The sequence below is a fragment of the Bombyx mori genome, chromosome 19, assembly GCF_030269925.1.
Source record: "Bombyx mori chromosome 19, ASM3026992v2".
NCBI classification, from domain to species: domain Eukaryota; kingdom Metazoa; phylum Arthropoda; class Insecta; order Lepidoptera; family Bombycidae; genus Bombyx; species Bombyx mori.
In genome coordinates, this window is record NC_085125.1 from 6,710,586 (window position 1) to 6,725,606 (window position 15,021).

Sequence of the window (15,021 nt, forward strand, 5' to 3'; positions counted from 1 at the left end):
TACTCTCGCGGCATCAATCTTATCTGAGTAATGATCATTAATATTGTCATTTAGTCTATCATGGCTAACTAGATTTAGCTATTTAGATTGCAAAAAGGCTAGATTATGCTCCACCTAATGGGCGCTGTCAAACTTCAACAATCTCAAAGGTATACCTATCGTTGATATCGTAAAACTATTAATTCATCATTATGCCAGAAGACATTGGTTGTGTCATGAGTTAGAAGATCGCCACGACAGGTTGCGTAAGCTAATGTCACTTTTATCAAAGCTTACGAAATATACAATAGATGATAAAATAATAACATCTAACCTTGCCTTTAAATAAAATCTAAAATTTTGCGTAATTTGGTTACATAAATTACACTTTCATGATGTAAGAAAGATGGTTCTTGTTCAAATTCAAATTCAAAATCATTTATTTCAACTTGGATGTCAGCATAACACACTTGTTGAATGTCAAAATATAAATGAAAATATTAACTCTACCACCGGTTCCAAAAAAAACCACAGTCCTGAGAAGAACTGGCGAAATAAACTCAGCGGGCTTTCTTTTTTGTTTTTTCTCAAATATTTTCTTTTTTTTTTTAAATAAGTAAAAATATTTACAGTAAACGAAAAAACAAGTCAAAAAATACAATTAAAAAATAATAATAATGAAAAATGGAAATGAAAATGAAAAGGACAGGAGCGAACGCCTCATTCCCACGTAGTGCCATCTAGTAAATAATCCTTAACTTTATAATATGCCTTGTTGTTCTTAGCGACATCGTTGAATTTAAACCTACTCAAAATTTCAACGGTCGCCTATCTATATAACTGCAGTTATTGATAAAAACTGTTAATTTTTATCATGAATCGTTGCGCAAAAACTTTATCTACTTTTGTGAGATTTTGGAATCGGCCTACTAATAAATTATCTACGTTGATGACGATTGCCTTTACAGTAACGAATGATAGCAATGCTACACGCTAGGTGCATTACCACATGTCCGCAGATGAGATTCACAGGTGCTGCCTTTATCCATTCGCCATTTATTCGACACGCGCGGTACCGGCGAGTCACCTCGCGAGCGCACTCCCCGGGAACACGTGCGACCCGCGAACCATCGTACAGAAATGTCGAGCGCCTAACGTAATAAGGACCTTGATTTTGAATTCCATTTTTAAAATGTGTCATGACAAAGTGGACTAGATTTGTGTGAACTTTTAATTTTATTTTATTAATTCAAGATAATATGTATCGTTGGGGCATTTGAAAGTTTCGCACGCTGCGCTGCTTCTTATTCGGTAAGAATACATAATATAAACTTTAAATTGTATGACTAAAGGTGCATGTATGTATAATGCATCAAAAAAGTGTTTTGATCATTTTCCTTTATCTGGTATTTTTTAATGATAAAACTGATACGGAATATATTTGAAAATCTGTTAATTAACGACTATAACATTAAGATAGCATTATAGCTTTTATCGACATTCCTTATTATTTATAACCGTATTATTAATTTATTTCTTAAAGACTTGACGGTGAAGAATAAAAACGGACCGTTCTATAGTAGAGTTTAAATTTAAATTATTTTATTTTTATATTTTACTAGCTGACCCGGCAAACTAGGTAGTGCCTCAATCGATAAATAAAAAACCTAAACTTTTGTATAAAATAATCTTAAAACAAACAAAAGGAATCCGTCCGACGGGGGACACATCAAAGGAAAAACAAAATTATTATTTTTATTTAATTCCGAGCATTTTCATATTTATCTACCTTGTAAAGCTTTTCTGGACTTCCACAAATAATTCAAGACCAAAATTAGCTAAATCGGTCCAGCCGTTCTCTAGTTTTAGCGAGACTAACGAATAGCAATTCATTTTTATATATATAGATTAGTAAGTATGAAATTTTATCTGTGTTATTCAGTTATTAACTTTATGAGATACTAATGCTTAGCATAAAATGCTAGGTGAAAAAGGTCCTAGACGTAGAACAAAGCTAAGATATATGCATAAGTTATTTAAATATAGAATTATTTATTAGTGAAACTTTAAACCTACATGGTAAATATATTCTCAAAAAAAAAAATCTGTTGTACCTAGTACAAAAACAAATTTGAACCAGACTTATAAACTGGTAGCATTTAATTTTAGGAAATTATAAGTTTTCAAGAGTTTTAGACCGCTTAAAATATGTAAATGTAGTTAATTAATCTTGTAATTATTTTATCCCATGTTACTTCCAGTGTTTCGACACCAGTTTGTTCACGAATGAAGTGATTTGTCAAAGATTTATTTATAACGTATTTCAAATTCCGATTGTATTATCCGTATTATAAGTAAGCGATTAACATAATTTAAAAAACATTAAATTCGACAATAATAAAGTATTCGGAATATCGAAATTCTTAAAACGATTATCTATATAAATCCGGAGATTAAACAGTAAAACTGTGTGTGGGGAGTGCTCTGAGGAATTGTTCGAGATGATACCGGCATCTTGTTTTTACCATCGCACCGCCCGCCACCGGAGTAGAGTTCATCTATACTACCTGGAGCCACTGCGGTCATCCACAGTGCGTTTCCAGAGGTCTTTTTTGCCACGTACCATCCGGCTATGGAATGAGCTCCCCTCCACGGTGTTTTCCGAGCGCTATGACATGTCCTTCTTCAAACGAGGATTGTGGAGAGTATTAAGCGGTAGGCAGCGACTTGGCTCTGCCCCTGGCATTGCTGAAGTCCATGGGCGACGGTAACCACTCACCATCAGGTGGGCCGTATGCTCGTCTGCCTACAAGGGCAATAAAAAAAAGTGTTTATATAATACTTTTTTCTTTGGTATTTTGAATGTTTAATTCAAGGCAATGCATCGATCATGTTTTTTGAAACGCTATTATTGGTTTCACATGTCTATGTAACGGGATTATTTAACATGATTTTCACCAATTTCAAAACACCCAATTGACTTCGCAATTTGCACTCCAAAGAATCGATGACAATAATTCTCCTATTTTGGCCTAATACCCTGATAGGTATCTGAAAGGTAAAAGTAATGAAAATCTTAATTCGATTGGCAATCAGAGCGTGCTTTCTAAGTCATTCAAGTACAATGTTTTTTATTATTGTTGCTACGATGGCTAGATCAACTCAAGGTCAAAGTGACATCAAATAGTCATCGGAATCCGTAGATATCAAACCCAAAATTCACCACGAGCACGCCGAGATAAGATCAAGGGATTCAATGGTGTTTTAACAGCGACTTTCGTATCCAAATAAAAAAAAAACATATTTTCATCGCCTAGATATGTGAACGGGTTCAGGGCCTATCCAGTGGTGGCTGTCGGTGCCTATGGACCTAATTTCCACCGTTTTCATTTCGATTATATTTAAAAACGTTATTGAGAAATTTCCAAAACACAATTAGGTAGGCGTATATTAAAAAAAAGGATTTGAACTCTGGATGTATCAGTTGATTTGTGTTAAGAAAGTATCCATGGGCTCCGTCCGTATTCGGCTTCTATCAGAAGATACAAATACGAACTGGTGCTAGGAACTCTTGTGAGTCCGTTTGATTGAATGCGTTTCGGTTTGAAGGGTAGAGCAGCCGTTGTAACTATACTTGAGACCTTAGAACTTATATCTCAAGGTGGGTGGCGCATTTACGTTGTAGATGTCTATGGGCTCCAGTAACCACTTAACATCAGGTGGGCTGCGAGGTCGTCCACCCATCTAAGCAATAAATAAAAATAAAAAGATCGCCGCGTCTACTACAACTCTATCTTCCGTCCTTGAAACCAATACTTATTCACATCTTATTAACTGACTTTACTCTCCCTCTAATTTTTATTATGACATACCTATACTGGTTAATGTCAGTGTTCTAGCATCTAAGTATAAATGTCTGTTTACCATCAAATACTATGTCCTAAACCCCAAAAAAAAGTTAAGTATATTGACGTGAATGAGCCGTTATGTCTTTTTCCGCTGGGAAGCAAGCAGTATTATCTCTAGGTTGAAAGATGCAACTGCGGCTTTAGCTTTATAATTGAGACTTCGAACACGTATCCTTAAGTAGGTGTCGGCGTGCATTCTACGTCTTAAGTTCACGTTACACCAAGAAAGGGATGTACATATCGAGGGGTGAAAAGCTGTTTGGTTTAAGCGAGGTTTTTGCAACTTTACAGGAGCTCCGCTTAAAATTTAAAATTTGGAAAAGATATCTTAACGAAAAACATTTTTCAGCCATTTGAATGGAGTAAGCTTATTTGAAGTTCAATTACAAAAAACGATCTGTTGATGCTAATACCAAATAATACGCAAATTTAATTTAAAAAAAAGACGTGTGGCACTCGGGGACTGCCGCGGTAAAGCTATTGCAAAGCATTTTTTATCAACTTATGCAATTACGATTAGACAATAATAATTTAATATTAAAACAATAATAAAAATAAGACCACGCTATATTTATAAACATTAAAGAAAGCAAAACATTAATTGTCCCCCTCACACTCATAAGCTAGACTGCGTGAGAGAGAGATCGGCAGACTTTTCATGATGCTCATGCAGTGCGACGTCACGCCGCGCGCTTTTGTTACGGAATTTCTTGATTCAGTCGCTGCGCTCAAGGCCCGCGATAGAAGCTTAAAAATAAATTTTAAGCGAAATGTCGCTTAAACCAAACAGCCTTTCATCCTTCGATATATTTATTTTACATCCGTCCATAAACCGTTTGAAACGTTACTGTCTTTTTTAATAGTGGAATAGTTGACATCTCGAAATTATCTACAACTGTAATATTTGAAGAATAAACGATAACTAAATCAGATATGAATATCGGAGCGTTCTTCCGATGATATTGTTCCGGTTAGTTCCCACAGCGCGCTACAAAAAGAGAGCTATTATAATTAAAAACATAACTGACATGCCTGTTCAATGCTTAACGCTGTTCCGTACCTAAAGTGTTTTAATGTAGTATCAACTCACTCAAGTTTATTGTTGCTCATATTACATTTTTTTACTGATAGTAGGACGTCTTGTGAGTCCGCACGGATAGATATCAACCACCACCCTGCTTATTTCAGCTGTGAAGCAGTAATGCGTTTCGGTTTGAAGTTTGGGGCTGCCGATGTATTGTAAAAACTGTGACCTTAGAACTCATATCTCAAGGTTGTTGGCGGCATTTACTTTGAAGATGTCTATGGGCTCCGATAACCACCTAACACCAGGTGGGCCGTGAGTTCGTTTACCCGCCTAAGCCATGAATTATAAACATAAATTCATACGCTTTGTCTTGTGTTAGAGTTCGTTAGTAGATCCAAAGCGATTTAACCAGAGTCTTTTCAGTGAGAGATCTTCATAAAGTGGCCATGGATCCTAGGCGACGCGAGTCAGTCAAATCAAATCAAATCAAATCAAAATTTTTTTATTCAACATAAATGAAAGTACATACTTGTTGAACGTCAAAAGAACTACCGCCAATTCACAAGAACTAGCCTCCGTCCTTAGAAGAACGTGTACTTTTTATCCGGGTATGTGACCAGCAAATACCCGGATAAAAATTAGCTGAAGGAATGCAAAATCGAATGTGTGCTAATTGTAATTTTGGAACCTCGACCTTTCGTTTATCACTTGTGAACCAAGAAGCGACAGTCACTTTAGTCCTCTCACCGAAACCGCAAAAATTATACGCGCTGACCTCATTTTGTATTATTGCTTCATATCGTCCACTCAGAACATGGACGAATTCCAAATACATAATTAATATTAATGATAATCAAGTTTTAATTGATGATCGTCGACGCAGTGGACGCCTGAATATTAATCAGCTTTTGGTTTTAGCACCTATTTTTTTTTCCTCAAAGACTTAAAGAGTCTTATTGACGTGGTGAATTAATATGTCCAACATTTATTAATACACTTATTTTTCTTGACTTTATTGTTAGATCGTTAAGACAAACTATGTTTTCAGGGACGTACCATCACAAAAATACTACAAGACTTCTAAATAAATAAATCCATGTAGACGTCTTAGTTTAGTTTGCTGATTGGGTTTCGGTTTTAGCAGAGTTACGAATCATGCCTTTTTTTTAATTCACGATAAATTTGTGAACGTATGTATGGCCTTTATAGAATATTTAATCTAGACATTCAGAAGCTTAAATAACTTATTATTGATTCGGATAACTAATTAGGAAGTAATTATAAATCATAAAATCGAAAACAATCCATTCAAATGAACTATAAAAGTTACTGTGGAATGTGTTCCGTTTTTAATACTGTAATAGCAAGGTGAAAAACTTCGATCCAAATAAATACTGTTATTACAATATAATGACTTACAACTTCTTATCTTTTTTTATAGCGCCAATTTCATTACATGCACAGAGAGATGTCTCGAGATTTTTTTCTAGTCAGAATTGCCAAGCATATGATTAGTGTAACAAGTTAGCTTTCCATATACGATATAAATAGTTTTCGTGTGAATATCAATCGATAATCATTCTGAATAATGATATAGATATGAGTACCTGTTTCCGGTTATTCAATGAATTTAGCATATGACTTTGTAGCCGGTTAGATGAGAAATCCTTATTCTCAATTACTAATTACTAAGTCCATAACAAACTCTAAACGTGAATTTTAGTGGGATTTTTAAAAGATCACTGACTGTCTAATACTTACGTTATTTACAGCTTTTTTTTTACACGTCATTACGGATCCTCCTGATCCATTAACGGTGCTTTTAGGCACCACAAGCAGTTTAGCTTAAGGCTCGACGAGCGAATTAACCCATAGACACAGCCCACTGACTTTCTCGTCGGATCTTCTCAGTGGGTCGCATTTCTGATCCGGTGGTAGACTCTACGAAGCACTGCTCTTGCTAGGGTCAGTGTTAGCGACACTTCGGTTTGAGCCCCGTGAGCTCACCTACACACGTTAGGGTGAAGCTGAAATAGCCTCCCAAGGCTATCAGCATAGGTAGGGATTTTTTTTTTATTTATTTATTACATAACGATTATTACGTGTTGTGCTAAACGTTCCTGACAGAAAAATTCAAAGTATTTATTAATTATAATAGATCATTTTCGTTTACACATACTAGTCCTCAATTAATCCTTGATATTCGTGCTTAAACACCGTCGGAGTAGCAAGGAAGCTAGTGATAAATTGTTTGTATTCATTTTTGACTTAAATTAACATGAACTGCGATTGTAATAATGTTTGCATATTTAAATTTTCATTGAAAAAAGATGGTAATAATATTTAATCGCTTATTTATTTATTAATGGTGGTACAACGTCTTGTGAGTCCGCACGGCACCACCACCTTGCCTATTTCTGCTGTGAAGCAATAATGCGTTTCGGTTTAAAGGGTGAGGCAGCCGTTGTAACCATATCGAGAACTTAGAACTTATATCTTAAGGTGGATGGCGCATTTTCGTTGTAGATGTTTATGGGCTCCAGTAACCACTTAACACCAGGTGAGCTGTGAGCTCGTCCACCCATCTATGCAATGAAAAAAAACAACTAAGGTACTGTATTTAATACTAGATACTCTAGCTTCTGTTTAAGTGTGTGGCTTTCGCGGTGGTATCCAAGGGCTCTGCCAAAAACATAAAGTCGGATTTGGACGTAATCTGGCTTAGTTAGGGCAATAAAAATAAAAATTCAACTGAAGGGCTCTAGATCGCCGCTCGTACAAATATTGTCTTTTAGATGTTAATTCATTTACATGAAATTTATTTAAATTAATTTGAACTAATTAAATAACAGCACCCTCATTATGATAAGTCCGTGCACTAAGCTATGATGGTCGGTATCAGTACTGTCTACTTCCGCAGTGAGTAATAACTGTCCGATAGTGAGCTCAAGTACGTAATGGTCACGTCGAGGCGTGGTCCGCATCAGCTCTGCTAATGTTTATGGCAAGCACATTGGCCAACGCACTGTGGCAACGCCTTCCGAACTTCGCAGAGGCGGTGCGGCTAAATAAATAAATACTTATCGACAATCGAATGAATTCGGAATTAATGACTTTTCGTGTTTACGTTAAAAGTTAAAAGGAAAAAAATATATGATCTGATCACTATTTGTAGCCTTAAATCAATCGTAAAGCAAACGTTGCTAATACCAAAACGAATTTTTAAATTTAAAAACGTTATTGAGAAATTTTCTGAACACAATTAGGTAGGCGTATATTAAAAAAAAAAGGATTTGAACCCTGATTATCTCTGGATGTATCAGCTGATTTGTGTTAAGAAAATATCCATGGGTATATATATCCATGGGTATGTATATCCACGGTAGGCAGCGGCTTGGCTCGGTAGGCAGCGGCTTGGCTCTGCCCCTGGCATTGCTGAAGTCTATGGGCGACGGTAACCACTCACCAGGTGGGCCGTATGCACATCTGCCTACAAAGGCAATAAAAAAAAGGGCTACGGCCTTATTCGGCTTCTATCAGAAGATGCAAATAAGATCTGCTGGTAGGACCTCTTGTGAGTCCTCATTGGTAGGTACCACCACTCCGCTTATTTCTGCCGTGAAGCAGTGATGCGTTTCGGTTTGAAAGGTGTGGTAGCCGTTCTATCTATACTGAGACCTTAGAACTTATATCTCAAGGTTGTAGATGTCTATGAGCTCCAGTAACACTTAACACTAGGTAGGCTGTGAGCTCGTCCACCCATCTAAGCAATAAAAAATAAAAAGAATAAGGATGTGATAGATTCAGAATGATGAATTGAAATTTAAATTATTATTAAGTAATATAATAAGTTAGTAATTAGTAAGTAAAACAGTAATAAATGCTTATTATTATTATTATTAGATTGAGAACAATTATAACATCGTTAACAGACTACAGTTGCGTTCTGTTGACCGTTAGATAACAAAGTATATTCGGTAACGGGCCGTGCGTCGTAACGGGCGATATTCATAAGCACGCGATTTCAGTAAAGTCACTCGATACAGAACGATTATCGATTAATGAATGCATGCAGCGAATAAAACAAAACATTTCACGACTAGAAAGTAGCGGACGGTGGCTTATACTTCACATGACTTAAGCACGGATTTACTAAAAGCTGCAAATATTTGTAGTACTGGTGGCAGGACTTCTTGTGCGTCCGCGCGGGTAGGTACCACCACCCCGCCTATTTCTGCCGTGAAGCTGTAATGCGTTTCGCTTTGAAGGGAGAGGCAGCCGTTGTTACTATACTTAAGACCTTAGAACTGATATCTCAAAGTGGGTGGCGCGTTTACTTTGTAGATGTCTATGGGCTCCAGTAACCGTTTAACACCAGGTGAGCTGTGAGCTCGTCCACCCATCTAAGCAATATAAAAAAAAAGTTTAATTCAAAAACTTAGTCATAATTTGGCTGAGGGTTTTGATACATCAGATCCTATTCGAATAACAAATTTATTTTATAAAGTACTAGCTGACCCGGCAGACTTCGTAGTGCCTCAATCGATAAATAAAAGACACATCAAGGGGACAAATCAAAGAAAAAACAAAATTGTTTGTTTTTATATAACTCCGAGCTTTTTTATATTTTCCCACCTTTTAAACCTTCCCTGGACTTCCACGAATAATTCAAGACCAAAATTAGCCATATCGGTCCTGCCGTTCTCGAGTTTTAGTGAGACTAACGAACAGCAATTCATTTTTATATATATAGATAGATATATTTGAAATGAAACAGGACTGGACAAGCACAATATCAATTTTAACTGCTAAACTTTACAGTGTATTTAACTGGCAACACTTATGTGCGATCACGTTTACGACTGGGCTCCGCGGGCGAAGGGAATTGCGTGAAATCTTATTATTTGTTTATCAACACCGACACAAAGTCGTAATGTTTGAAAGGAGCACGTGCTTCTCATAGTCACATCTCGAAGGAAACGTGTTAGAAACGTTTGAGTATATGTCTAACTGTTGTTTCTTTTATGGTCAAATATCGTGTGGCGTCAAGTTGTTAGTGAAATGCGATCAGAAAAGTCTGCGTGTGAAAACAGACGACAAATATTAAAAGTAATGATCTTTTTTTTCTTGCATAAGCTGCTAGCCTTAGAGGGTACAGTAATGATTATACATCAACGTATAAGGTTCTAAGGTTTTGAAGGTATGTATGTACATAGATAGGTAGATAGCAAGCGAATTTAAATGTTCCAACCAAGTTTCAGAGTTTTTATTTTATTTTATTTTTTATTGCCCTTGTAGGCAGATGAGCATGCGGCCCACCTAATGGTGAGTGGTTACCGTCGCCCATGGACTTAAGCAATGCCAGGGGCAGAGCCAAGCCGCTGCCTACCGAACCTTTCTTTCCTATCTATTCGATGGTAGCCTAAGGGGATATTCCAGTTTCACCCTGACGGGTAGGCGAACTCAGGGGCTCAACATCAAGAGAATTTGCTAACACTAGCCCTAGCAAGAGTAGTGGTTGATTCGCTGCTAAAATAAGTTGGACGACGACATCGCTAGAAGCTCATAACACACTCTACCACTACGACTAAATATTAGAACTAGACTGTGCAGTAGAAGAAGATATGTTAGATAGGAAAGCAAAGCAAAGAAAACACTAAATACAATACTTCGAATGTAAAAATTAAATAGTACGAAGTATTTTTCGATTAACATCAGACAAAAAATCCTCCGGGCATCCTCCAGCTGAAATCAAAACCACGAAAGAAAGATTAAGTGACGCTGATGCCTGAATCACAATGTATCTGAAAGTCATCAACTGGTAGACAATCTTTAAAACTCACTTAAATTAATCGGACACCGGATCTTGCAAAAAGCTTCTCTTTGAACGATAATCTAATTATAATCAACAAGAAATTCGCATTACATGTAACATTGTATATTCTCGTGACGTCATCAAATAGTATCGTAAAAAACTGGTATCACACAAAACAGACTTCGAATCTAACGAAACTAAGTAAACTAGAGGTCCCGTAGTAGTCGAAATTCGACTATAATTAATTGGAATTGTAAGTTTGTACACTATTATGATTGTATTTTATACTTCTATAATCACAAATTTCGCCAAGACTACACTATAAAAAATATTTTTTTTTTTTTTTTTTATTTCTTAGGTGATTAACAAAGACAAATAATATTTAATCTATTCTCAATTTGACAACAGACGTCAAGAACAAAAGTTTGACAATAAATAGTATGCATGCGTGTGTGCGTCAAATACATGGTACGTAGTGTGTGTAATGTTTTTTTTATCGATTTAAAGTATCTTTTATACATTATTTAAAAAAAAAAATTAGCGTTGTGCACTTCTTCTCTATATTCTCTATAAGTGTGGAAAATTTCATACTCCTCCGTCCGCGCAATTTTCGTAAAAAGGGATACAAAGTTTTTGCTTCACGTATTAATATATAGATGCTTGAAGAGAACACGGCTAGAATCAAAGAAATGGAAAACCCTAGACGCATCACGGTCTACTTGTCAGTGCAACAACGCTTTAAGTAAAAGTAGCTTCAGACGGCACGACTTTGTCACACGACCGACGCATACATACGAGGAATAATCAATTTGCGGTCACAGTATTATTGCCTATTTGCGGTTTTTGTAAATCGAGAGAAACTGAACTTAATTTGTACAATAAATAATTTACTCGAAATTCAAGTGTTAATTTATCCTGTCGCATTTGTCAGTGTCAGTGTCACTTTAGTACGTTATACTTTGACTGTTTGACCAAGAAAATTATATTTCTAATTCCGATTTCAATTCATCTTCTGTGATGAACTAATTTAGGAAGTTGCAGGCTTAATGTTTTTCTTGCTTAGACGTGTGATGAGCTCACGGCTCACCTGGTATTAAATGTTTACCGGAGGCCGTAGTTAAAATATAGGAAAACTGTGTTGTAATAAATTTGATTACGTCATAGAACAATTTTGACTCCAGTTCACGTAAATACATGTCTAATCTTTGCTCCATCAGTTTTTCGGATAGTCGATTTACGAAATCGCACTAGATTATCAGTCGCATACAAATAGCTTTGAAAACACGGTTTCTAGGCGATTCGAATTTCAATTCGACGACAATAATTGTTTGTTCATTGGCAAAATCATTCTGCGTATTTTAAAGATCTTTAATGCTCACGAAAATTTTCGTAACTGTACAGTAATAAAGTCACTAAATAATAGATCAGATAGATTGGTGTTTTAAAATCGCATAAGCTCTATTTTACTGGCTTCCTTGGAATAAAATATTATGAATATTTACGAAACAGCTGCACAATATTTCCGTTAATATTCATATTAGTTTGTAAAATGTTGTTAATTTGTTTAAATTAAAAATACATTCGATTATCTTTCAAATTATAAATGAAGAGTCATCGGATCCCATATTTATTATGACTTGCGATTCGGAATTTAATCGCGAAGCCGTAATCGAATCGGAATGATCGATGAGTTTAATATTACCCCACTGGATTGTAGTAGTTTGTTTTTGCACAAGCGTCAACATAAAATAAATATGTTTATAATCTATCGTTTGCAGGAGTAACAGTGAAGAACAGAAGGTACGGCGGGAAAGTAAAAAAAAAAAATGCTTGACTGGTGAGAACTTGTCACGCTTCCAAATAACTATAATTAATCATATGAAAACTATAAATTTCTTGAAACTACTCAAGCGCTACCTATCGCTAGTTGATCGTACTATAATATAATATTATTTATCATAGTTCATTTAATATTCTACGTACGTACTATTAAATTGTAAAGTTTCATGAAAAATCATACAGTAGTTTTTGCTTAAAAAATTAACAAACACCCATCCGCTCTCCCAAACTTTCATTTTTACAATAAGTATTAGCAGGACGTTTTGTACTATTGACAATCAATTTTTAATAATAAATAATGCTTTTCTTTCTCGATAAATTACACTTTCATTAGTATTTAGAGTTTAAATAAATCGGAACTGGATTATTTATTGAAAAATTAAAATATGTCATGTAATGGTAAAAATAAATTATTCCTGTTTTTCATAATTGGTGAAGCATAATAACAATGTAAGTAAGCATTATATGCAGCAACAACTTGCAGGTTTATTGCGGGAATAAGGAAGAAAAGCAACTGTTTCAAATTGGACCGTTCACATGGCAAACAATTTGAATTATTGCTATTATAACATAATTATACTCCTGCTTTCTAGGATGTACTATGTGGTGTATAGTGTGTGTAGGCCACACCCAGAAATTCTTTGCGCAAACCACACTGTACTGCTAGCCCTCTCAAAATTTTTAAAAATGTGCTACAGCTTACTGATTTTTTTATAGAGCTACTAGTTACTTAATTATTCTGGAGTATCTCTAAAAAATTTCCTTACTCAAAACAAAGTTGATGAGGTTGTTGCAATCTAACAAGGCCACGTGAAACAGTTACTTAGGCATGACGCTAAATTTTACACGCCACTTTATTTACGTAGAAAGTGAAAATATTTTTTAATTCTAGAATGTTAAGGAGCTATTTAAACCCCTATTTTGAAACATTCTTTATTATGTACCTACATATATTTCTGCCGCAAATCATTCATGCGTTCTGACTTAAAAGATAACCAGGGTATCAATCAACGCAGTGAAAACTTCAATATTTTGTCCCAAGATACGCAGGTGCATTGATGTCTGATCACTTTAGTAACCGCCTAAATTGGACAGCCAATTTAAACGAGCTTGACTATACAATTAAAAAAACATATTGAATTACTAAAAGACCATGCTGAAAGTATTTTGTAAGTGGCCTCAACCGATATTATTCTTGTTAACAAAAGGTTATTCGAATAAAGATGAGCCTATAGAATTCATGTAGATATGATGACGGAATTAAAACAGATAGAAAATGGTGTGTTATTTTCTTTGTTACAACGTTCGTTGCAAAACTTTTTTTGTGTATTTTTATCGTTCACACGCAACACTGTCGAATTAATAATTAAAATGTGGGTGAAACAACATGATTTGAATGTTAAATGATGAATACAAGAATAAACATTTCAATCACTGCATAAATCAGTCGACTCGATTTAATAATTAATAATAAAGCTTTGCGAAGCCTTTTCGATCTTTTCAAATGTCAAACATCTCTGATATGATCTATCTAGTTCAATATTAAGATTCATGCCGTCGGTCGCTACGAATCTAGAATTTATTCTTGTAGTCAGCGATTGATTTTTATAGGTAAATAAATAATTTTTAACGCGCTTTCATTTTTTTTGGTATGTATGTTTGATTGCATGTAAGGAAAGGAAGGAAAGGAATCTCTATATGTCATTTTCGTCGACTTTAAGACGTACAACTAACTTGATAATTTGACACAAGAATTGATAACAATACAATAATTTTGTAACTTCGCTCTAATATTCTTAGCAGTAAGTATCAACAGGAAAAAAAAATTGCTTGTTCTATTTACTGTTTAAGCGTGTCTTTTTTTAGTTTTGAAACTACATATATTATTATATTTATTGTCACCTCGTTTTGAACGGTTACCGTCGCTCGGAGATGGCATCAATTCTCCCCGCGCAGACTCTAGACTATTTCAGTATTTCATACGCTTGTATACGTAAAAATATATATTTAAAAAACTTATAATGATATAGGCTTAGTAACCAATTTGTCTATGGTCAGAGATACAAGTTTGGTTAGTTGACGACCAAGCTCCAATATTGGAGAGACACCTCGAGAATTAGTTCAAGAGCCGCGTCAAAATAATTGATAGGAGTTTTTTTATTCTTTAGTTGGGTGGACGAGCTCACAGCCCACCCAGTGTTAAGTGGTTACTGGAGCCCATACAGATCAACAACGTCAATGCGCCACCCACCTTGAGATATGAGCTCTGAAGTCTCAGTATAGTTACAACGGCTGCCCCACCCTTCAAACCGAAACGCATTACTGCTTCACGGCAGAAATACGCAGGGTGGTGGTACTTACTCGTGCTGACTCACAAGAGGTCCTACCACCAGTAAGTTTGTAGCAAAGTACGACTGCGCTCCGCCCTTAGTTGTGTGAGTGACCAATCTGTA

At 35.5% G+C, this 15,021-nt stretch overlaps 1 protein-coding gene across 1 annotated transcript in view; it reads left to right on the forward strand.

Moving 5' to 3' along the window:
• The first annotated feature begins 1,030 nt into the window (after positions 1 to 1,030).
• The window catches only part of LOC105842602 (uncharacterized), a 98,294-nt gene continuing 84,303 nt past the window's right edge, over positions 1,031 to 15,021 (forward strand). Inside the window, exon 1 of the mRNA XM_012696585.4 lies at positions 1,031 to 1,290. The gene's annotated coding sequence lies outside the window, so the exon portion shown is untranslated. The remainder of the gene's footprint in view (positions 1,291 to 15,021) is intronic.